At 49.9% G+C, this 22,248-nt stretch overlaps 1 long non-coding RNA gene and 1 pseudogene across 2 annotated transcripts in view; one reads left to right on the top strand and one right to left on the bottom strand.

The window, feature by feature from the left end:
- Positions 1–9,296: 9,296 nt before the first annotated feature.
- Positions 9,297–22,248, bottom strand: part of LOC308610398 — a 42,874-nt gene continuing 29,922 nt past the window's right edge. Inside the window, exon 3 of the long non-coding RNA XR_014014541.1 lies at positions 9,297–9,373. This is a non-coding gene — a long non-coding RNA (uncharacterized lncRNA). The remainder of the gene's footprint in view (positions 9,374–22,248) is intronic.
- LOC308610396 (putative ATP-dependent RNA helicase DDX28) lies at positions 11,344–17,169 on the top strand (annotated as a pseudogene). Its single transcript, XR_014017849.1, has 2 exons — positions 11,344–13,138; positions 17,085–17,169. The product of XR_014017849.1 is annotated as a putative ATP-dependent RNA helicase DDX28 (transcript).

Below are 22,248 nucleotides of genomic sequence, written 5' to 3'. Positions count from 1 at the left end.
GCCATTTGCAGCCTTACCCCTTCTAAAACTAGAAGACAGCTTAGGGGTTCCTGGGGAGGCCGCGGTTTGCTGCATCTGGATCCCTAACTACAGTCTAATAGCTGGGCCTCTATAAGAAACACTGACACGAAAAGATGATGATCCTTTTGAATAGAATCCAGAAGCAGCCTTTCAAGAATGGAAGGAGCAGTCACTTCAGACCCTTGCCCTGGAACTCCCTAGCTTAGCTAAACCCGTTGACCTTTACATTCTCGGTCGAAAGTGAACCGCCCTTGGAGCATTAGTGCAAACACTGGGACCACTTGAACTGTAACAACTCAAGTATGCCATCCAGGTAGGAGAAGCTACGGTCACCAAGGGCTTGGCCCGCCGCCCCATCCGGCCAGGATACTGGGGGTATGTAAAAACCTGGAAATCAGCAGCCCACAAGGCCAGCTCCCTCCTAAGGGAAAAGGACCCCACGTGGTGATCCTAACCACCCACCATGCCCTGAAGTTGCAGAGCAGGGATCGCTCCGTGGACACACTGACCTCGAGTGAGGAGGCCCTCCAACTTCAACCTCAAGAGAGACAACCGGGGGCAACGGGTCCGCATGATGACTCATGTGACTATCAATTGACCTGGAGCTTCTCTCAGAAAACAACAAAAGTGTGCCCCGAAAGAGCAGACTACTGCTTGCAGGACTTATTGCACCCAGAGGGGAGCTAATAAGCTTGTCGCGGAAACTGGAGATAATGCTGTCACCATAGAAAAGCCTACAGACACCGCGGTGATGGTGGCCAAAAAGACTGGCTGGACTCCTGGCTACTTCAAAAGGCCAGTGACTCAGTGGCCGTCATGGTCTTGGATCATCACCGGCCCTGGACTGTCTGGGAGTTGAGCAGGAAGGGCTCTGATACCTGGTGCTGTTTGTATGTTAATTCAGTGACCTAATTGAAGAAAGCACAGACTACTGTTCAGAGCATCTAGGCTGGCAGAAACCGTCATCCTGAGGTGGCCGAAGAACTGTGGGGCGGGGTAAAACCGGCCCCCCCAGCGTCTCTGCACATCTCTTTCCTGGACCCTTAAAGGTCATTAGAATCTATAACACTTCCAATGCTGGTTCTCAGGCGGACGAGCAGTGAGGCAAGAGGCCTGGGGACAATCATCCTCACCTGGAGGCTGCTGGGGAGAAGTTCTGCCCCTCCCCCCCGGGTATGAGAATTGCCAACTCAGCACGAAGCATTTACATAAGAGCGGTCTGTACCCTCAGCACCCGAAGAATGAGAAACGGGACAAAAGGCAGAGGAGGGGTTTGTCACCGGCAAAGCCCATTAAAAATTCCTGGGAGATAAAAATAGAATCTGGGCAATAAAATAAAGTCTAACCCTTTTTTCCTTTGTGCTTTGTCTAATTTCATTTGCTCCTAGGTTTCCGCATGCACAGGTCCCACACCTGGCACTTCAGACTCGATTTCCTAGTGCAGGATGGCTGCGCCGACACCTCAGCTCGCGGGGCCCCTGCAGACTCCGCGACATAGAGCCTGAGCTCCAGTCAACCGGGCCCTCGATAGCTCCGTCCCCTCCCTCCTGCTGACGCGGACGCTGCTGGGATCCCTACCCAGCAGCACCGCCCACAACCCGCGGGGGGGCGCACGCTCTCACCTCTCCATTCTCTGATCAAAATATAAAGTGTTCCTTTGCTTCTGAACCAAACTCAGTCTCGTTCTTTTGGCTCCAACGACACTGGGCAGGGGGACACTTGTTGGGACCCACTCTGGAGGATCAGTAACAGAAATTGAGAACATTGTATCTTCAGTGAACAGATGTGTGAGCCAAACTGTAATTAACATAGAGCAGTGTATAAGGCTCCGGTAAAATAAGATGTTTCTAAGACTTCCATTTGATATTTCCATCACTTTATTATAAGCAAGTTCAGTAGAGGGGTTTGTCTTATTTGTCAGGTCAATATTAGAGAAATGACGTGATTTCTTTCCAAGGATGTACATCTAATAATCTTGGCTGAAGCTTCAATCTTGTTTTGAATGCTTTTCCACTGAAAATGAGACCTCTCTTTCAGCTCCCCCATTTCCGAGAAGTAAAAAACCTTATACCATATTATTACCAAACGGGAAATGCGGGAGGAGGGATAAATTAACAGTTTGGGATTAACACATACACACTGCTATGTATAAAACAGATCATCAACAAGGAACTTCTGTATAACACAGGGAACAACATTCAATATTTTGTAATAACCTATAAGGGGAAATAATCTGAATAAGAATACATATCTATATCTACATCGTTTATCAATGACAGATAAAATGTAACCTAAGGGAGGCCAATGGTGAGCGCTTCTGACCCTGAAGATTTCAATCAAGTAAAGCTCGGACTCTGACTACTGCCTAAGGCCCTTAATGAACATACGTGTACCGTAGCTTAAAAATTTCCCAGTTTGGGGTTCGGGGAGGCACTGATTTGGAAAAATCCCTGGTGTTCTCCTTACATGCACGGGACCCTTCCTACTGCTAAAACATGCCTGTCATACCCAGAGGATGGTACACCATTTGATCGGGAAGAGTTTGGCAAAGGCATCTCATCTCCTCATCTCCTGGTGCTCGCGTTCACCCCTCCAGCATCTTTCCTAACAATCTCCTCAGTTGGGGATGTCAGCACCGTCAACCCCCTGTTGCACACAGTTTGGAATTTGTCCAGAGGATGAAGCGGAAGGATGAGAAACAATGAGAGACAAGTCCTAGGTGTTCGGACAGGCACACGTCACTCTAATTTTTAAGCAGGAAGAAGAACTAACCAAAGTCTCATCCTGCACCCTGGAAGAAGAATAGGGCCTGAAGCAATCCTGGGGTTTTGTGGCCAGTGCCCAAAAAAGGGACTTAAAAAATGGAGCTCAGGGTCACTGCAATGGACAACCCTGAAGGTTTATAAATGATAACAATCTTCCAAAAATATTTTGAGGTAAGTCAACGAAAAGGATTTGAGAGCAAGGCAGAATTGCAAGAAACAGTTTTCAAGAGATAGTTTGGAGTCGCCTTTAAAGCACATGAAAATCGGCAGAACTTCGACAATGGTGCAGTTAGCCAAAAAGGGCCTATGCGTTTTTCCTGAATATATTTAGTAAAAAACGCAGACGCCCTTTTTGGCCAACCAAGCAAGCGGGCAATGCAAATCAGCACTACAAAGAAGTCTCACTCCCATCTGTCAAAAGGGCCATCCTGGAAAAGTGTAAAAACCAGAAATGCAGGACAAGCCATGGAGAACAGGGAGCCTTGTTACGCTGATGGGCGGGATGTAAAATGCCAACAGCCACTCTGGAGAAGTGTATGGTGTTTCCTAAAACATCTAAAAAACAGAGCTACAGTGCATAGGGCACTTCCACTCATGGGCGTATATATTCGGAAAACCAAAAATCGACAGGACACAGGCACCCCAAATTTTAGGGCTGCTCGGTTTACAAAGACCTCGACTCGGGTACACCTTAAATATCCCAGGAAACAAAAAAATGGGTAAACAAGTGTGGTACTTATGTACAATGGAATATCACTCAGCCATGAAATCAATGTCCTAAGGCTAGTAGCAGCATAATGAGTGATTTAGGTATGATGATACTAAGAGAAATAAGTCACACAGGTAAAGAAACTTATCATAAGATATCACTTATAGACAGAACGTAAAAATCTCTACACGTGAACTGAATTACAAAACAGAACGGAGTCACACATTTAGGAAACACACTATGGCTGCTTACAGGGAAAGATGAGGTGGGGTGATGCATAAAACAAGAGTTTGAAATTAGCACAGATACTGTTCCATCAACCAAATATATAATAGACAAGACCTACTCATTGCTCAGTGAACAGGACTCAACACACCCTATTCACCACAGAAGAATATATCTGCATAGTAAGAATCTTAAAAAGTATTTATTGATATCTCTCTGTAAGTGAATCAAGTGGGTGAAAAGCGGCATAAACACAGCATTGAAAATCAGCTAAACCCCATTATAAATATAAATTACAAAAAAAGAGAAAAAAGATAGTGAAAGAGAGAGAAATTATTACAAAATTCGTTCAGGAGTTGTGATGCAACCTGGATTGACCACATCTAGACCCACAGCTGGAAGAGACATAAGGCTGGACACTCTTGAGTCCGACAGGATTGGTGAGATTGGGTGAGCAAATTCAGACCCTTTAAAGCAATAATGCATGCCACCCATTCCATGGCTCCCAAATCTCCAGGTTCAAGGGAATCTTCCTACAGGTAAAACATGCATGGGAAACTCAGAGGATGGTACACCCAGTGATCGGGAAAGGTTTCTAAAACGCACCTTATTTTTCATCTCCTGGTGCTCGGGTTTGCCATTCCAGCTGCTTTAATAACAATCTCCCTACTTGGAGAATCAGCACCTTTAACCTCCTGTTTTGGATAGTTTGCAAATTGTCCAGAGGATGAACGGGGAGAGAGGGAACCAATGAGAGACCAGCTCTCATTGGTTTGGATATGCATATGTCACTCTAATTTCCAATCAATAATAAGAATTAACCAAAGGCTCAGCCTGCCCCCCAGAACCAGAATAGGGCCTGAAGCAATCATGCGGTTTTGTGGCCAGCTCACAAAAAAGCGAGTTGAAAGATGGAGCTCAGGGGCACTGCAATTCACAAACCTGTAGAGTTATAAACGACAACTATCATCCAAAAATATATTGAGGGAAGGCAACGAAGAGGATTTGAAAGCAAGGCAGAATTGCAGGAAACAGTTTTCAAGAGGTAGATTGGAGTCGCCTTTAAAGCAAGTGAAAAGAGACAGAACTTTGACAATGATGCAGTTGACCAAAAAGGGCGTATGTACTTTTTTCCTGAATATATATTCAAGACTCAGTCCCCAGAAGGGCCCTCCCACTGCCATGCAGAGCCTAGTTTGGGTCCCTCCTCTTGCACCAGGGAGTTGCAGGTGTAGACGGTTCGAAAGAACCTCTTTCTAGGCTCTTGTAGCCAAGTCATGGCCACCAGTCAGACTGCCTCCTGGCCATCCTGCAGGACACAGAGCACAGCAAAGGGTATCCACCCCTTCTACAGCAATGTCAGTTGGGTCACCGGCTTGGCAAGGTAAGTACCCGGGTTCCATACCCTGCCCCACATGAATGTACAGCCCCGCCTGTTCCCTACAGATAAATGCACACAAGATAAATGCAGCCCTGATGCCCTCTCACCATCCTGTTCCTGTAGAAGGTGGTGGCAGAAATGAACCGACTGGCCATGATGGTGGACTTGTCCCATGTCTTGCATGCTGTGGCACGGCGAGCCCTAGAAGTGTCACAGGCAGCTGTCATCTTTTCCCACTCAGCGGCCTGGTGGGTGTGCAAGAACACTCGGAATGTTCCTGATGATATCCTGCAGCTTCTCGTGAGAGACTGCCCTGGCCCTAATCCCTAATCCCTAATCCCAATAGGTTAAAATTTTAAATAGAAAAGCCCAGATAAGCTTCAATGAGAAGATGACACCTGAGCAGAGATTTGAGTTAGCCAAATCGGTATCTAGTGGAAGAGTGCACAGGAGAGGAAAGGGCCAGTGCAAAGACCCTGGGGCAGGAGCTTGTCTGGTGTGTTAGAAGAACAGGAAGGAGGCCACTATGGTTGCAGCACAGAAAGGAGAAGAGAGTAATGGAAGTCAGATACACAATGCATGGAGAGCAGTAAGCAGGTAGGACACAGCGGTCAGACCCCGAATGGCCTTGTAGGATGCTCTGCGGGCTTTGTTAGCTCTTCACAATAGGAGCCAGTGAAGGGTTTTAAGGAGAGGAGTGGCATGGCTGATCACATTCCCCATCATCACGGTGACTGCTGTATGAAAAACAGACTGTGGGGGCCACGGTAGGCACAGGCAGATCAGTTAGAAGGCTCTTCAGTCACCGATGTCAGAGATGATGGTGGCTCCGGACGGAGAGATAGTAGGGGAGGTGGTGAGAAGTGGTCACATTCTAAAAATATTTTGAAGGTAGAGCAACAGGAATAAAACAAAGAAAATCAAAATCCCATGTCCCAGAGATAACTGTTAATTTATTTATTCTAAGCAAACATGGTCCCCTCTAAAAACCACAAAGCTTGCCAAGGATGCTCTTCTCAGAGGTACTAACTTTTTACTCCTCAGCCCACTCCAGCATGCCCTCCCCCTCTGCCACTCTCCCAAAACTGCTCTGGTTAAAGTCACCAATTACCTCGAAGTGGCTCAGTTGACGAGACACTGACCTGTCCTCAATCTTGTTCTGCTAGCAGCATGTGGCACGGTGGAGCCTCCCCTCTTGCTTGATCTCTCTCCTCCCTGGGTTCGTCGACCGCACACTCTCCCAGTTTTTCTCTCTACCCCTGCTTTGCAGTCTCTTTTGCTGGTTTCACCTCCTCCCCTCACATGTTGAGGTTGCTCCTCAGTCGTGGGCCCTCTTCCCTTCTAATTTCACACATCCTCCCTCACAAATTTATTCACTCCCATGGTTTAAAATATCAGCCATGATCATCTCCAAAGGCATCCCAACCTCACACCAACTGCTCAAAACACATCCCCACTCGGATGTGTTAAGGGCATCTCCTACTCCACGTGTAGAAAACAAAGCCTTGATCTCCCCTCCTAAGCCTTGCCCTCGGTCTACAATTATTTATTCAACAGACACTTATTGAGCCCCTAAGATATACCAAGCACTGTTAGGCACTAGAGACAAAATGATGAGGCAGGAGGGAAAGGTTCAATAGAACAGAGGGTTATAGAAAGGGAACTTACAAATATGTGTGAAATTAAAAGTGTGCATGGTGCTATGAAGGAGCAGTTACGTACGTCTGTGGGAGTCTAGCTCAGCAGGGAAGAGACTGATGGGGGTTGAGGAGGGCCTCCCTTAAGAAATAATCTCTGGGGACTTCCCTGGTGGCGCAGTGGTTCAGAATCCGCCTGCCAGCACTATTTACAATAGCCAGGTCATGGAGGCAACCTAAGTGTCCATCGACAGACGAATAGATAAAGAAGATGTGGCACATATATACAATGGAATATTTCTCAGCCATAAAAAGAAATGAAATTGAGTTACTTGTAGCGAGGTGGATAGACCTAGAGTCTGTCATACAGAGTGAAATAAGACAGAAAGAGAAAAACAAATACTGTATGCTAACACATATATATGGAATCCAAAAACATAAAATGGTTCTGATGAACCTAGGGGGAGGACAGGAATAAAGACGCAGACGTAAAGAATGGACTTGAGGACACGGAGAGGGGGAAGGGTAAGCTGCGACGAAATAAGAGAGTAGCACTGACATATATACAATACCAAATGTAAGATAGCTAGCTAGTGGGAAGCAGCTGCGTAGCTCAGAGAGATCAGTTCAGTGCCTTGCGACCACCTAGAGGGGTGGGATCAAGAGAGTGGGAGGGAGACGCAAGAGGGAGGGAATATGGGGATATACGTATGCATATAGCTGATTCACTTTGTTATACAGCAGAAACTAACACACCATTGTAAAGGAATTATACTCCAACAAATATGTAAAAAAAAACAAAAACAAAAACAAGAATCAGCCTGCCAATGGAGGGGACACGGGTTTGCTCCCTGGTCCGGGAGGATCCCACATGCCTGCGAGCAACTAAGCCCGCGAGCCACCACTACTGAGCCCATGCACCACAACTTCTGAAGCCCGCCCGCATAGAGCCCGTGCTCCGCAACAAGAGAAGCCACTGCAGTGAGAAGCCCGTGCACCGCAAAGAAGAGTAGCCCCTGCTCGCCGCAACGACAGAAAGCCCACGCGCGGCAACAGAGACCCAACGCAACCAAAAATTAATTAATTAATTAAAACGTATATTTAAAAAAAAAAAAAGAAAGAATCTCTGCTGGGAATTCCCCGGTGGTCCAGTGGTTAGGACCCTATGCCTCCAGTTCAGAGGGCCTGGGTTCAATCCCTGGTTGGGGAACTAAGATGCTGCAAGCTGGCATCGCAGCCCAAATAAAAAATGAAATAAAATATATTAAAATAAAAAAAGAAAGAATCTCTGATTCAGGGTCTAAAGGGTGAGAAGGTGTTTATCAGGCCAATATGTGAGGAGAAAATTTTCCCCATTTCAGTAAGTAGCACATCCATTTACCAAATTACACATCCTTAACCCACATTCCCCACATCCAATTCATCACTTGCTCCTATTCGCCTCCAAGCCATCACTAACCTTCCAAATATGACTCTAACCTGCCTGCTTTACTCCACCTCCAAGGCCACCACTGTGCACAAAGCCAGTCTCCTAATGAGTCTCCCCAAATCTTCTCCTGCCCGCTCCTATCCATTCTCTTACAATGGCCAGTATGGTGTCTGAAAAAGGCATCTCTGCTAACACCACTTCTCTGTTTACACCCTGCAATGGCTTCCCACCAAGTTTAGGATAAATCCCAAACAGATGATGGACTGGAGGTTGAAAGACCAGAAGGAGGTAGGGTGTTAGGTTAGAAAGAGGGATAAAGGGTCTAGGCAAAGAGCGAAAAGGGCTGAAAAGAAAATGATCGGCACTTATACAACAATCCTGATGCAGGCAGGAGAATGCAGGAATAGCGAAGGAATACCAATAGCCACTTTTTATTTCTGCAGTGCCTTTGCAATTCCCAAAGTGCTTCATTTATAACTGTGATTCTCAAACCTAGCTGTACATTAGAAACATCTGGGGAGATTTTTAATACTACCAATGGCCAGGCCTCACCCCAAGCCAATTAAATCAGAATATACAGTTCACTAGGGCAGGAATTTTGTCTGTTTCGTTCACTGTCCATATGAAAAGTACCTGGCACATACATGGTGCTCAAAAAATATTTACTGAATGAATAAATGAAGGAAGGAATGTACCACTATCACCCGAGATGCAAGGAAGAATTCTTTTCAAAACTTAGGGAGTAACCAGGCAACGTCAGTTACCATGGAAGTCCTGGGAAAAACATTACCAAGTGACACTAACACTCCCAGGGGCCTACATTTGTTTCCACAATAAGTAAACCTTTCTCATTTCTAAAGTACTATACTGTGAAATATGCATCTCAGTCACACCTAGAGGTTACTCAATGTCTGCTGTGATCGGAGGAAAAGAGAAGGGCCTTACACAGTATCTAAAGCAATGACAAGAAGAAACTAGGGGCCACGGGCAGAGACAGACAGGCTCAGACAGGCTCCAATCCCTATGACAGTCTGAGGTGATCACGTTGTAAGGGCTCGAGCATGAGAAAGCAGCCACTAACCAGCTACCCTGTCTCAAATATTTGGAGAAAGTCAATGCAAATACATATCTATGTATTATTCTTTTCTGATCATTCTTCCAGTGTATCTCTTCTGCCTTTGTGCAAAGCGATTCTTTGTTTTGTACCTGAAAGATGAGTGGCCCATGTAAATGGATGAAACATGTCACAGCAGACATCCAAGGAGCTCTTCAGCTAACGAACGAGGAGCTCCAAGTTCTGGGAAAGAATCGTAAAAGTAGTGTAGAATCACAATATCTTAGAGCATCCTTTATATCAACTCCCCTCTATCATACCACCAATCAGTGGTCATCAGCCTATACATGAACTTTGCAGTGACAGAAAACCCAGCACTCTCTAGACAGATCTAGGCATTTCTAGTTGCTACAGCAGTCTATATCAAATTCAGAATCTGACTCCCTGTCACGCATCAGTCCCAGTCTGACTTCTGCAACGGTACACCCCATGGCACACCTCATCTCTTTTCCATCTGGCACATTTCTCAAACACATGAGGACAATTTTGTTCTTCCTAAAGCTCTCTTCTCCCACGTCACCCTCCTAAATCACTCCTTCCTGTGTTTATGACTTGGAGGAGCCCCCAAGGTTTTCTCATCCCAAGGACATGACAAGCAATGGCATCAGTGTGCCTGCTACAGGTTCTAGGAAAGGGGCAGGGCCACACAAGAGGCTGGCAAATGTGACTGACTACCTGAAGTGAGAGTACATGTGCCAACCTCAGCCTCTCTTCAGTCCTCAGCCTCTATCCAAGGTTTCTCCAGAGCACGCTGTGGACATTTTGGGCCAGACAATTCTTTTGGGGTGGTGGGGAGGGCTGTCCTATGCCTTGTACGTTATTTAGCAGCATCGTGGCCCCTACCCACTAGATGACTGCAGCACCACGACCCCCAACCCGGATGTGACAAAGAAAAACGTCTCCAGCCATTGTCAAACGTCCTGGAGGAAGGGTGAGGGCAAATTCACCCTCACTCAAGAGCCACTGCTCTATCCAATGACTCTGTTCACCCATGAGTACTCAAAACTCTCTCCTCTGCAGGCTTAACAGGTAACTCTCCAGAAAGTCTATTGTGTATCAAAATGCTATTTGAAATTTAATAGTAGTTATCTCTGTAACAGTAACTGATCAAAGTAAAACTCTTTCTCCAGATGGTAAGAACCTCCCAGGTGGTTAATCCACGTTTACCTTATCTCCTACCCCAGGCACTGGAAATTACAGAAATGATCGGACACCCATTTTTGGGATCCGTTCAAGAAGTACCAGTAGTGTAAGGCTTTTCGGCAACCTGAACAACTGAATTCAAGTAAAATATTCTGCCTGACCATGGCTTTGTGAGACAAGCCACAAACCTGTAGCAGGACCCGCCTCGCTGCTATTTACGGAATTGAGGTATCTGACTGGAAAGCCGGTGGAGGTGAACTACCCAAGAAAGCAGTGGGTTCAGGTTGAGAAGTTGGAAAGGGAGACAACGGAGGGGAGAATGAACCTCAGCTGAAAAGAAAAGGGAAAATTACCAAGAGATGAGTTCTCTTGACTGAAGAGAAGATACGCTGAAGGCCATGAGCTTGCCCTTGGGGCCCTCAGCTCTCTGGGGAGCTCTAAGGGAAGGGTGAGCCTGGACCTACAACTCCGGACTCCTGGTCTCGGCCACCAGGCCTGACCATTCACTCAGACTCTCAATAAATACTTGTATTAAAAGACCTTACACGGGGACCACATCTGGGAAAACATCGCCGCACCCTCATCATAAGTCACAGGGGGAGACCCGAACTGGCCAAGCCATGACAGGAGCTGTGAGGGCGACAAAAGAGCACAGCAGGGATCGGACATCGGATCGCCAGAAGCCCTCCGCCCTCCTGGTTCGTAATGCCAGGGCCCCATCGCCGCGCATCGCCGGACCCCGGTCCTGCCTCCATCGCGCACCCTTCCCCAAGGTTGGCCGGGGTCTGGAGTCACCATCCCCTGTTCGGACCTACCGACCTCGCCGCTGCTGAGCTCTACAGATCCCGCTCCTTCCACACAGTTCGCCAATTCCGCGGGCCTTACTGAGCCGCGCCGGCCACCGTCCGCGAGGCCTTGGCGCGCCCGTGACGTCACTGTCGTGCGCCTCTTCCGCAGCAAGCGAAGTATGGCTCTGGTACGCCGGCTGCGGCTGTGGTCGCTCGCGGCTCGGTTGCTTCTGGCGCCTCCCGGGGACCTGGCGGTTCGCGGTCCCAACGAGCCCCTGCCCGTGGTGCGCATCCCGCGGGCTCTACAGCGGCGGCAGGAAGAGCGGCAGAGCGGGCAGCGGGGCCCCCGCGGCCGGTGCTGGCGCGACCTGGGCCTTTGCTGTTGTCAGCGCGGTGACCGGAGTTGAACCAGCCGGCACACCTCACGCTGGGCCCTTGGAACCCGCGCCACTCGCTTCGCACGGCTGGAGGAATCGGCGCGCCCACGCGGACCATTTCTCCACCGAGCGCGCGCAACATGAGGCTCCAGTGCTGCGGAACCTCTCGCCCAAGGGCAGCTGCACCTAACTGGGTCTGGAGCTCCGCGTTCTGAGCGCACTACAAGAGGCTGCTCCCGAAGTTGGTCGGCCCACAACCGTGCAGTGGAGTACCATTCCCCAACTCCTTCGCGGCCGCCACATCCTCTGCGCCGCAGAAACCGGCAGTGGCAAATCTCACAGCTACATGCTACCTCTCCTTCAACGGCTCTTGGGCCAGCCAAGCCTGGACCCCTGTCGTATCCCTGCTCCTCGAGGCCTGGTTCTTGTGCCTTCTCGAGAATTAGCCGAACTGGTGCGGGCCGTGGCCCAGCCCTTGGGCAGCTCCTTGGACCTCCAGGTGCGGGAGTTAGGGGGAGGCCATGGCATGAGGAGGATCAGGCTGCAACTGTCCAAACAACCTCCAGCAGATATTCTGGTGGCCACTCCGGGGGCTCTGTGGAAGGCCCTGAAAACTCAACTGATCAGCCTGGAGCAGCTCTCCTTCTTGGTGTTGGATGATGCACACACGCTGTTGGATGAAAGCTTCCTGGAACTGGTGGATTACATCTTGGACGGGAGCCATATAGCATAAGGCCCAGCTGACTTAAAAGACCCCTTCAATCCCAAAGCTCAGTTAGTGCTGGTGGGGGCCACATTTCCCGAAGCTGTAGGCCAGCTGGTGAGTAAAGTTGCCAGCTTAGACTCTCTAACCACCGTTACCAGTGACAAGCTCCACTGCATCATGCCTCATGTCAGACAGACATTCATGAGGCCAAAGGGAACAGAAAAGGTGACTGGGTTGGTGCAGATCCTCAGGCAGCATGACAGAGCATATAGGACTGGCCCCGCAGGAACTGTTCTGGTGTTCTGTAATTGCTACAGCACTGTGAACTGGCTGGGGTATATATTCTGGATGACCACAAAATCCAACACTTAAGACTGCAGGGACAGATGCCTGCCTCAATGAAAGCAGGCATCTTCCAGTCCTTCCAGAAGGGCTCCCGAGGCATTCTTCTCTGCACAGACATCACCTCTCAGGGCCTGGACAGCACCCAGGTGGAGCTAGTCATCCCTCTCATCCTGCAAGACTACATCCACAGAGCAGGGAGGATGGGCCGGGTGGGGAGCGAGGTGCCAGGCACCGTCGTCAGCTTTGTGACCCATCCCAGGGACGTGAGCCTGGCTCAGAAGATTGAACTGGCAGCTTGCCAGAGGAGAAGCCTTCCAGGACTGGGGTCCTCAGTGAGAGAGCCTTTGCACCAGCAAACCTTATTGCAGCAGGCTTATATATGATGCCATAACAGGGACCTTTCCCTCTGTGCTGGATGGGTGAGCACACTTGTCAGTAGGGTGCTCTGGACTGCCTAGTCACCTTCTGAAGACCCGGGCTGCTGTCTGGCTTCAAAAGGTAAGTTGCTGGCCAACACTGGAGGGTGAACTACTGAGCTCGGCTCTCTGTAGTCTTTCACGTGAAGAATAATGTCGATCTTGGCTCTGTATTATGTCATGGTTTCTAACAATAAGCTATGTTTCTATGGGTGCCCCTTAATAACAGTTTCCACTGCGGCAGAATTCAGTAGACTCTGAGAACATTCACACTCCAAACTACCACACTTAGGACGAAGGCTCTTTCAATTGATGTTTTAGTTTAGATTTTGTTTCCTGCCCCAAACATCCATTAAGCCCACAGGAGAAGGAAAAGGGGATGTGACTAGCAATAGAGAGAAATCTTCTTCACAACAATGGCCATGGCAAGCTTAGGCACTTTTGGTGAAATCTCTCTGGGAAGTACTGGCAGAGAACTAAAAGGCAAACTGACACCGAAGTATTGCTTGGTGTGTATTTCCAGGCTCTGCCTTCTTTCTCATCTCTTGGTGGCAGGTGGAGGAAGAGGAGAAAAGGATAATCTTTTTTTATAAACCGGCAGAATAAGCTTATAACATCCTCTCACTATCTCTGCATAGGTTCTAGTCTCTGCAGCATTATATAAGCTTTGCCCAAAGTAATGAACTGTTGAAAGTCAAATGTAATACTTCACCAAACAACTTAAAAATGCTTGCACACTGGAAAGGGTTAAGTTGCAGAGAACACAAATGGACCCAGAGCAACCTTTGCCGAAAGAGAATATTGTGCTAAATGTACAGTCATAGCTCTTTTCCATATGAAGAAACAGTCAGAAGGATAAAAGAACTTGGTCAAAATCACACAAGTAAGTAGGAAACAATCTGGTCTGTCTGCCCTCAGGGTTGTGTTCTTTAACCACCAGGCTAGCTTTTCTCAAATCTGATTCATGTGTAGAATAACTATACACCTCTGCTTGCCTTGAATATTCCGTTTATACGTATGCCTGCTCCAGTTTTTAATATTGACCACTTTGACTCCCAAAAGCAACCGAGAATACACAATAATTTGGTCACTCTATCCATGGACCACTGTGGTGGGACTGCCCAGGAAGCTTATTAAAAGTGCAGCTTCCTGAGCCCTACTCCAGATCTAGATAAGTTTTCTGAGGGTTGGCTCAATAATCCAGGTACAAGGCTTTTTAAGTGGTTTGGGGGAACCCCCCAGGTGATTCTCTCGCTCTCTTAAGTTAATAAACCGTTTATTCTGCCTCCCCCAGATGCCCAGCCAGGTCCTGTTAAGGTAGGAGTCCCCACACCACATCAGAGGGATGCTCCCAGCCAAGTAATCTCCGGAGCCTTGGAGATTCTGAATGGTCTCATGCTGGCCCACCTGCCGTGACAAACCTCCGCCAGAGCAAGCATTCCCCTTCACATTTACCTTCTACCACTCCCAAAGGCAGTCTGCTCCAATGAGGCCTGACTTCGTCTGTCCTAACGGGCACCCACTGATTCAAGCAGTTTAGGGATAGAAGGTGCTGTGGTTCTCAACCAGGGTGGCCCACCCTCTAAAAGGGTAGTCCAAGCAGTCTCTACCTCATGGGCACATCCCCTCTGCAACAGCCCCAGTAAACGAAGGTCCCATCTTTGCTTTTTCAAGGTTGGCAACAGGGACTCCCCTCCTAAAGAAGGTTCTCTCTCATTGCCACACTATCAAAAGCTGCCCCAAGTGTGGTTCCTTCCTGTGGGCCTGATCAGGCTAAGGGCAGAGTTGTCTCTTTCCTTCTCTGAGTCGGACCAAGTCGTCTTACTAACCCCTCTTCACAGTGTTGACCATGTTTTTCACGGGGGCTGCTGCTGAGCCTTTATCTCTTCATTTCATGGTGGAGAGAGAGAGGATTATAATGATTTTTACTTCTAGGGGAGAGGGGAGTGTAATGATTATGTTGTCATTTTGTATTATGTCCTTTTGTCATGAATTTGTTTTGAATTTCATATTAAAATGGGCCCACCATTCCCACTTTGTGAGGTCATTCAGCACCCTCATTTTGCACCTTTAACATCTCTCTCAGTATCACTTGGAAATGTTTGAAATGGCATGAGCTTGTCCTCACATTCCTATCAGCTGTAAATCCGGAGGCCCGACATGAACGTAACCATTGAGCAGAACCCCTCTCCACTACCTGTGTAACACTGGGTAGGCCCCTTAACATCTTGGTTTTCTTAAGCCCTCAGGTGTAAAAATGTGAGGGTTCTATGAATTTATATTTGGGGCAGGACAAGGTCGAGAAGAGTGTGTCTTTGCTTTTATTCTTCCAAACTGGAATGTCTTCCCTCTCTTCCCCATGGGTCCAAATCTCACTTGCCCTTCAGGCCCACTGCCAAGGAGCCTTCCCTGATTCCCCAGTCCACACAATTCTCTGCTTCTTAGGGTCAGTGCCATATAACCTAGCTGTCTCTTATCATTAATCTTGCCTCTCAAGCCAATTTCAGAATGTGGGTCTCTCTTGCCCTCCTGTACCAGCCCACCTGCACGCCCCACATGGGGTGTCTACTAGACTAGGGCATGGGTGAGGAAGCCCAGGTGTGAGGGACCAGGCAGAGTACCTCTGCCTCCACCCTGCTCTCCTCCACAAAACTGCCCCTCCTCCTGAAGCCTGACCGCAAGTCACAGGTTCCTTATGATGACCTCACTGGGTAGTGATGACCTCACAGGCCTTCTCACAATTTCCATGGCAGCGTAACTATGGAAACGTGCTGCCCTCAGAGAAACTTCCCTACCAGATCTCCACCAGATACCAATGTCTTTGGTTGTCTGAGAGAGAATGTCTTCCCGGATCGTCTATATTTACTCAAACCTGTGCTCTGTTCCCTGGCTGGGCAGTGCAGCAGGTACACCGAGACCGGGCATCTGTAGAAGAGGCATGGTGTACACACAACCTCACCTGGCTGCCACATGTTCCTGTGGGGCTTGCCCACTACGTAAACCTCAGCACTTTCCCAGCTGTAAGTAATACCAGTGACCTGGGACACCTTCAGGGTCCCACAGTGCTCACTGCTGAGGACAAGGGAAAGGTCATCCCTGAACTAGTGTTCAGGAAGCTTCTGATCTTTATAAATGTTGCCTTCCGCTTTGGGCTACAGGATGCTTCCATTCAGACCCTTTCCTGATTGGCCTCTTAGCAAAAGACAAGCGCATTTTTGTTGGCAGATGGTAAACGGAGCAGTTGGAAGAGGGCCACTCTTCAACCGCACCTTCCAACCCAGGCGCCTCTGTGTTGTCATGTACGCATCTATGTCGGTCCCCTCAGACACATCCCATACTGAGCTGCTGAGTACTAGGGGAGAGGGTGGTGCCCTATTCATGGGAAGACTGGAAGGACCAAGGGGGGTGATGAAGCGCTAGTGAGACTGGAGGGCTGAGCAGATGGTGTCCCAGGAGGCTGGGTGGATGTGAGCCTACACTTGGTACCCAGAACCCGGTTCTGAGCCTCCTGATCACTCTGCCTCAGTATTTGGCCTTGATCTAATCTAGATAAAAGTATCAGAGGGCTAGAGTTCAGTGTGGTTGTAACAGGCAGTATAAGTGGGGCCCAAGAGGGGTTGCCAAGGTGGGAGGGGCCCTTAACCAATTTATATTAGATTATCTTTTTCCAAAACTTGAAAGACGTTTCCATTAAAGCCTCAGAAGTGACACACTGCAAGAAATGTTTTCTGTTGTGGAAAGGAGAGATGGAGAGGATCATGATTGCAATTTCTTTCGGGTTCTACAGTTTTCCCTGGAAACGGTGAAGAGGCTACCTCACCTGATGCAACCGTAGGCTCTAGGAATTGCTTTTGCAGCCAGTGTCCCTTCTCCAGGGACTCATAGAGGTGATGGGCCAAGGCTGTGTTTTGGATGTCAAGTAGATTAAAGGTCTTCAGCCAGAAACTGGGAGAGACATGAGAGAGGGAAATTCTGGCAGGAGACTGTGTACAGCAGAAGTGACTGATCAGTTCTGATTTTCTTTGCAGCAGCTGTGACTCCCGTTTCTCCTCCTACACCTGGTCACTACCATGTCCTCAACCGAGGGTGTGGAGAAACGCAGGGGGTCTGGCATGGGGAGACATACTGCCTGGTTGGTGGCTACCGGGCATACGGGGATGCTCCTTTGGCCACGCCAGCAAAGGCGGAAGCTGAGAAGCCAGTCCCCAGACGTGCTCCCGAGAGAAAGCCCGCTCCGGAAGAGTCGGACGAAGATCTCGGTTGCTCCAGACCCAAAATCCGGCAATTGTAGCATGGTGCCAGGAGGCGGACTCCACAGAATCTTGCTGGCTGAACCATTCTGAAGACAGGGCAATGGTTTAACTGCCTAAGGCAGCAAATGCCTCTTCCTGCAGTGGCCCCTCCCGCTCCCCCCCACTGCCCACTACCACACATTAGAACCTGCGTCGTTCTGTCTGAGCCTTCCTCAGCCAGGAGCCTCCCTGCACACTAAATAGCCATAATCCAGGAGCCTCAGAAACTGAGGTTTGAAATGAGTCTGCCCTGAACATCCCAGGGCGGAAGCTGGCCTGGAAGAAAACCTGGCATTCCTCTGCTCAATCCTCAGGGGGCCCTTTGTGAGCTGACGAAAGTAAAGTCTGCACTCTGCGAGCCGAGGAGGATGCAGGAGCAGAGACAGGGTGCAGAGAAGCCTTAGCAGTCTACCACATGGGCTCCTGCCCTGAGCCATTGTCAGCGGCCACCACCACAAACCAGCGGGGAGCTGGGCTTTTTGAAACTGAAAGCAGCAATCTGTGGCTTCCCAAAGAGCCTCCTGCCTGGGGTCTCAGGAGGCAGGACAGAGAGGCCCAGGAAGCCCTGCTCCCTGAAGCAAGAACAGGATGGAGAGTCAAGCAGCACACACCCCGCCCCGAGGTTCACATGCTCCTTTATTGCCAGCCCTTTCTGTCCCCAGTGGGGTCCCTTACTGCTCAATAAAATGTTTTTCTGTAACAGATTTGTAGGGTCGCCAGTGCTCAGACTTAGGTCACTACCCCTGTGCTAGGCACTCCTGCCACCTAGGAAAGGTTCCAAAGGTGGAACAGCTCCAGGGGGTGCCAGGGATCAGAGCAAAAACTTGAGAGGCTGGGGATACAGGAGTTTGGGCACAGTCCCTAAATCATCTCAGTGGTTGAGCTCCTGTGAGAAGGCACATCCCCAGTGTGTGTGTATGGGGGGGGGAGGGGGTCCCTAGAGGAGGCAGCTAGCGGGAGGGCCTGAGGCTGGAAATGGGGAATGGCGTGCGGCCTCTGAGCAAGCACAGGCACTTAACCCTTGAGGTTTCTGGGAAAGTTAGAGCCACAAGGGCCACGAGACAAGGCAAGTGTAGCAGCAGAACCCAGGTGCCAGGTCTTTCTTCAGAACCTATACTTTCCAGGAGGCCGGGCCTTCCAAGCTGAGGTATGAGGGATCCTGGCCAGAAGGTCAGCCAGCAGCTCTGGGACGAAGGTTGCTGCGGCGGGGGCTCTGCTGCCACGGAAACGACTTCATTTCCTTCCACTCAAACAGCCTGCTGACTGGGTTCCTGCTCTGTTGAGTTAAAGGGTCGTTGACTCTCCCCAGAAGGTTGTTCAGTTCACCTCCCAAAAGTCCCTCTATTCAGGCCCTGGGGAGGTGTAGCAGCTCCTGAGGGCGCTCTCCTGAGGCTGGCTGACAGAAGTGGGGGAGGTTCCTGATAGTTCCCAGGAGCTGGTTCAAGTCCCCAGAGAATGGTCATGCAGGCTGGGGAGTCAAGTAGGAGGAGAGAAAACGTTAGGGGCAGAAGGCCCCTTCCTGAATCCACAGCTCACAAGGTTACCCCACCCCATTTCCAGAAACTATCTCTTCCCCCACAAAAGCCCCCATGGCCCAGTACCGGGAAACTGGGAGCCCAGAGCACTTGTGGCCACAGAGACCCTCGCACGCAGCCCTCGGGGTGGGCGGGGCCGGCTGCATGCAGATGGGGACGAGGTGTGCTCCCGGGAGTCCTCGGGCTGCAGGTGGTCCTCTGAGAGAAGCACCCCAGCTTGGACAGGAAGGTTAGAGGCGGGGTGAGCAACCTAGGGCGCCCCCTCGGAGCAGTGGGAGTGGGAAGAGGGGCGGGGGCGGAGGGAACCCGCGATGGGAGGCGAGTGGGCTCTCAGCAGAGGCCAGCTTAGCCCGCGGGAGCTGCCTCTGAGCATGGGGCGGGAGCGCAGTGCCACCCTGTGGCTGCCGGGCTTCCCGGATCCGGATCGCAGCTCTCCGCACACGACTCGCAGGGTCCTGTGACTCTGTATCCCCTCCCTCACCCCGTCCCCCTCGCGAGGCCGCGCCGCTGGGTGGCCTGTTTCGACGGGCAGAACCCCATCACCCGCCCCTCTCAGACCCGCCTCGGCCCGCCTGCCTTGCCCTGCGCAGCTTGCGCCCCAGGGGCCTCGAAGGTCCCCGTGCACGCAGCCATGGCCTCTGCTGTGCCTGCTGCTCCTGCTGGGTCTGCTGCTGTGATCGGTAACCCGCGTGCAGACCACGCTGGGCACCTCCAGCACCCCAAGTCCGCGGGAGCGCACGCGGGCCCTGATGCAGGACTTCCCGCTTGTGGAAGGGTGGCTGCAGTGTGTGCGGGCTGCTGGGGGCCGGTGGGGGCCTAGCCTGGCCCTGGGCAGGGGAGGAGGTCTGGAGCATGCAGCGCTAGTGGGGAGGCTCCCTCACACCACCCCTGGATGTCCTCTCCATCATCTATGGATGCCCTTCCCCTTCTCTGTCATCCCCTCCCTGGCGAGAACCCCTCAGCCCAGGCCTCAGCTGCTCCTAGTATAGTCTGTGTGACAGTGTGAGGTGGGGGACCCCCAGGCTGGCCCAGGCCAGGCAATGTGTCCTGCCCGATCCCAAGACCTAAGGAGCCCACCCATTTGCCTTGACCTCCCTCCAGCCACAACAACATGCCCCTGGTCCTGAGGCAGTTTTACCACAATGGGCTACAGCATGTTAATCTGCGCAATTTCAGCAATGGCTAGACCAGCTTGGACAGGCTGAAAGATGGTCTCGTGGGTGGCCAGGTACCAAAGGGACACACAAGGTGCCACCATGGCTGCTGGGGAATGTGGGGCAGTTTGGGGGCCTCAGAGACCACAGGTTAGTCACATTGGAACGAAGTTACCATAGTGACCTAGAAAGTGCCATGCCATGGATGCTGGGGGCTACAGGGGTCACAGTGAGCCCACCTGACGGGCTTCCAAGTACCACAGAAAAAGCAATGCATTACATGTGACTTCTGGGCACAGTGAGTGCTGTGCCAGCTGAGGAGGCTAAGAGAAGCCCAAGGAGTTCCAAAGCACAAACTAAGCCCTGGCCTTCCCTCAGTTCTGGTCAGCCTACGTCCCATGCCAGACCCAGAAACGGGATGCTGTGCGCCTCACCATGGAACAAATTGACCTCATCCGCCTCATGTGTGCCTCCTATTCGGAGCTGGAGCTTGTGACCTCAGTTAAAGTTAGACGGGGGACTTCCCTGGTAGTCTAGAGGTTAAGACAACACGCTTCCACTGCAGGGGGCTCGGGTTTGATCCCCGGTGGGGGAACCAAGAGCCCTCATGCTGCGCGGCACGGCCAAAAAAAGAGGTAAACAGACCGGTGGTGGTGGGTGTTAGGGACTTCAGTAAGCTACCCCTGCCTCTGAAAATGATCATCTAACCTACCTGCCCCCAGCTCTCAACAATACCCGGATGTTGGCTTGCCTCACTGGTGTGGAGGGCGGCCACTCACTGGACAGTTGCCTCTCCATCCTGCGTACCTTCTATGTGCTGGGTGTGCGCTACGTGACACTCACCCACACCTGCTACACGCCCTGGTGAGCACCTGAATATATTCAGGAAAAAATGCATTTGCCCTTTTTGGCCAACCAAACAAGCGGGCAATGCAAATCAACACTGCAAAGAAGTCTCACTAGGCATTGGTCAAAAGGGCCATGCTGAAAAAGTGTAAAAACCAGAAATGCCGGACAGGCCAAGGAGAAAAGGGAGCTTTTTTACGCTGATGGGTGGGATGTAAATTGCCAACGGCCATTCTGGAGAAGTGTATGGTGTTTCCTAAAACATCTAAAAAACAGAGCTACAGACCACAAGGCACTTCCACTCATGGGCGTATATCTTGGGAAAACCAGAAATCGACAGGACACAGGCACCCCAAATTTTAGGGCTGCTCTGTTCACAAAATCCTCGACTCGGGTACGCCTTAAGTATCTCACGAAAGAGAAAAATTGATAAACAAGTTGTGGTACTTTTGTACAATGGAATATCACTCAGCCATGAAATCAATGTCCTAAGGCTAGTAGCAGCATAATGAGTAGATTTAGGTATGATGATTCTAAGAGAAATATGTCACACAGATAAAGAAACTTATAAGATATCAGTTATAGACGGAATGTAAAAATCGCTACATGAACTAAATTACAAAACAGAACAGAGTCACACATTTAGAAAACACACTTATGGCTGCTTAAGGGGAAAGGTGAGGTGGGGTGATGCATAAAACAATAGTTTGAAATTAGCACAGATACCGTTCCATCAACCAAATATGTAATAGAGTAGACCTACTCATTGCTCAGTGAACTGGACTCAACACACCCTATTCACCACAGAAGAATATATCTGCGTAGTAAGAAACTTAAAAAGTATTTATTGATATTTCTCAGTAAGTGAATATAGTGGGTGTAAAGGGGCATAACCACAGCATTGAAAATCAGCTAACCCCCATTATAAATATAAATTACAAAAAAAAGCAAAGATAGTGAAAAAGAGAGAAATTCTTACAAAATTCGTTCAGTGGCTGTGATGCAACCTGTATTGACCACATCTAGACCCACAGCTGGAAGAGACATAAGGCTGGACACTCTTGGGGGTGACCGGATTGGTGAGGTTGGGTGAGCAAATGCAGACCCTTTAAAGTAATACTGTGTGCTACCCGTTCCATGGGTCAGAAATCTCCAGGTTCATGGGAATCTTCCTACAGCTAAAACATGCATGGGAAACCCAGAGGATGGTACACTGTATGATCGGGAAAGGTTTCTAAAACGCACCTCATTTTTCATCTCGTGGTGCTCGGGTTCACCATTCCAGCTGCTTTACCAACAATCTCCCCACTTGGAGAATCAGCACCTTTAACCTCCTGTTTCGTACAGTTTGCAATTTGTCCAGAG

The sequence above is a fragment of the Mesoplodon bidens genome (assembly GCF_964165515.1).
Source record: "Mesoplodon bidens genome assembly, contig: HAP1_SCAFFOLD_290, whole genome shotgun sequence".
In the NCBI taxonomy this organism is placed as follows: domain Eukaryota; kingdom Metazoa; phylum Chordata; class Mammalia; order Artiodactyla; family Ziphiidae; genus Mesoplodon; species Mesoplodon bidens.
Note: the sequence above shows the minus strand (reverse complement) of the source record. Positions and strands in the feature narration are given on the sequence as shown.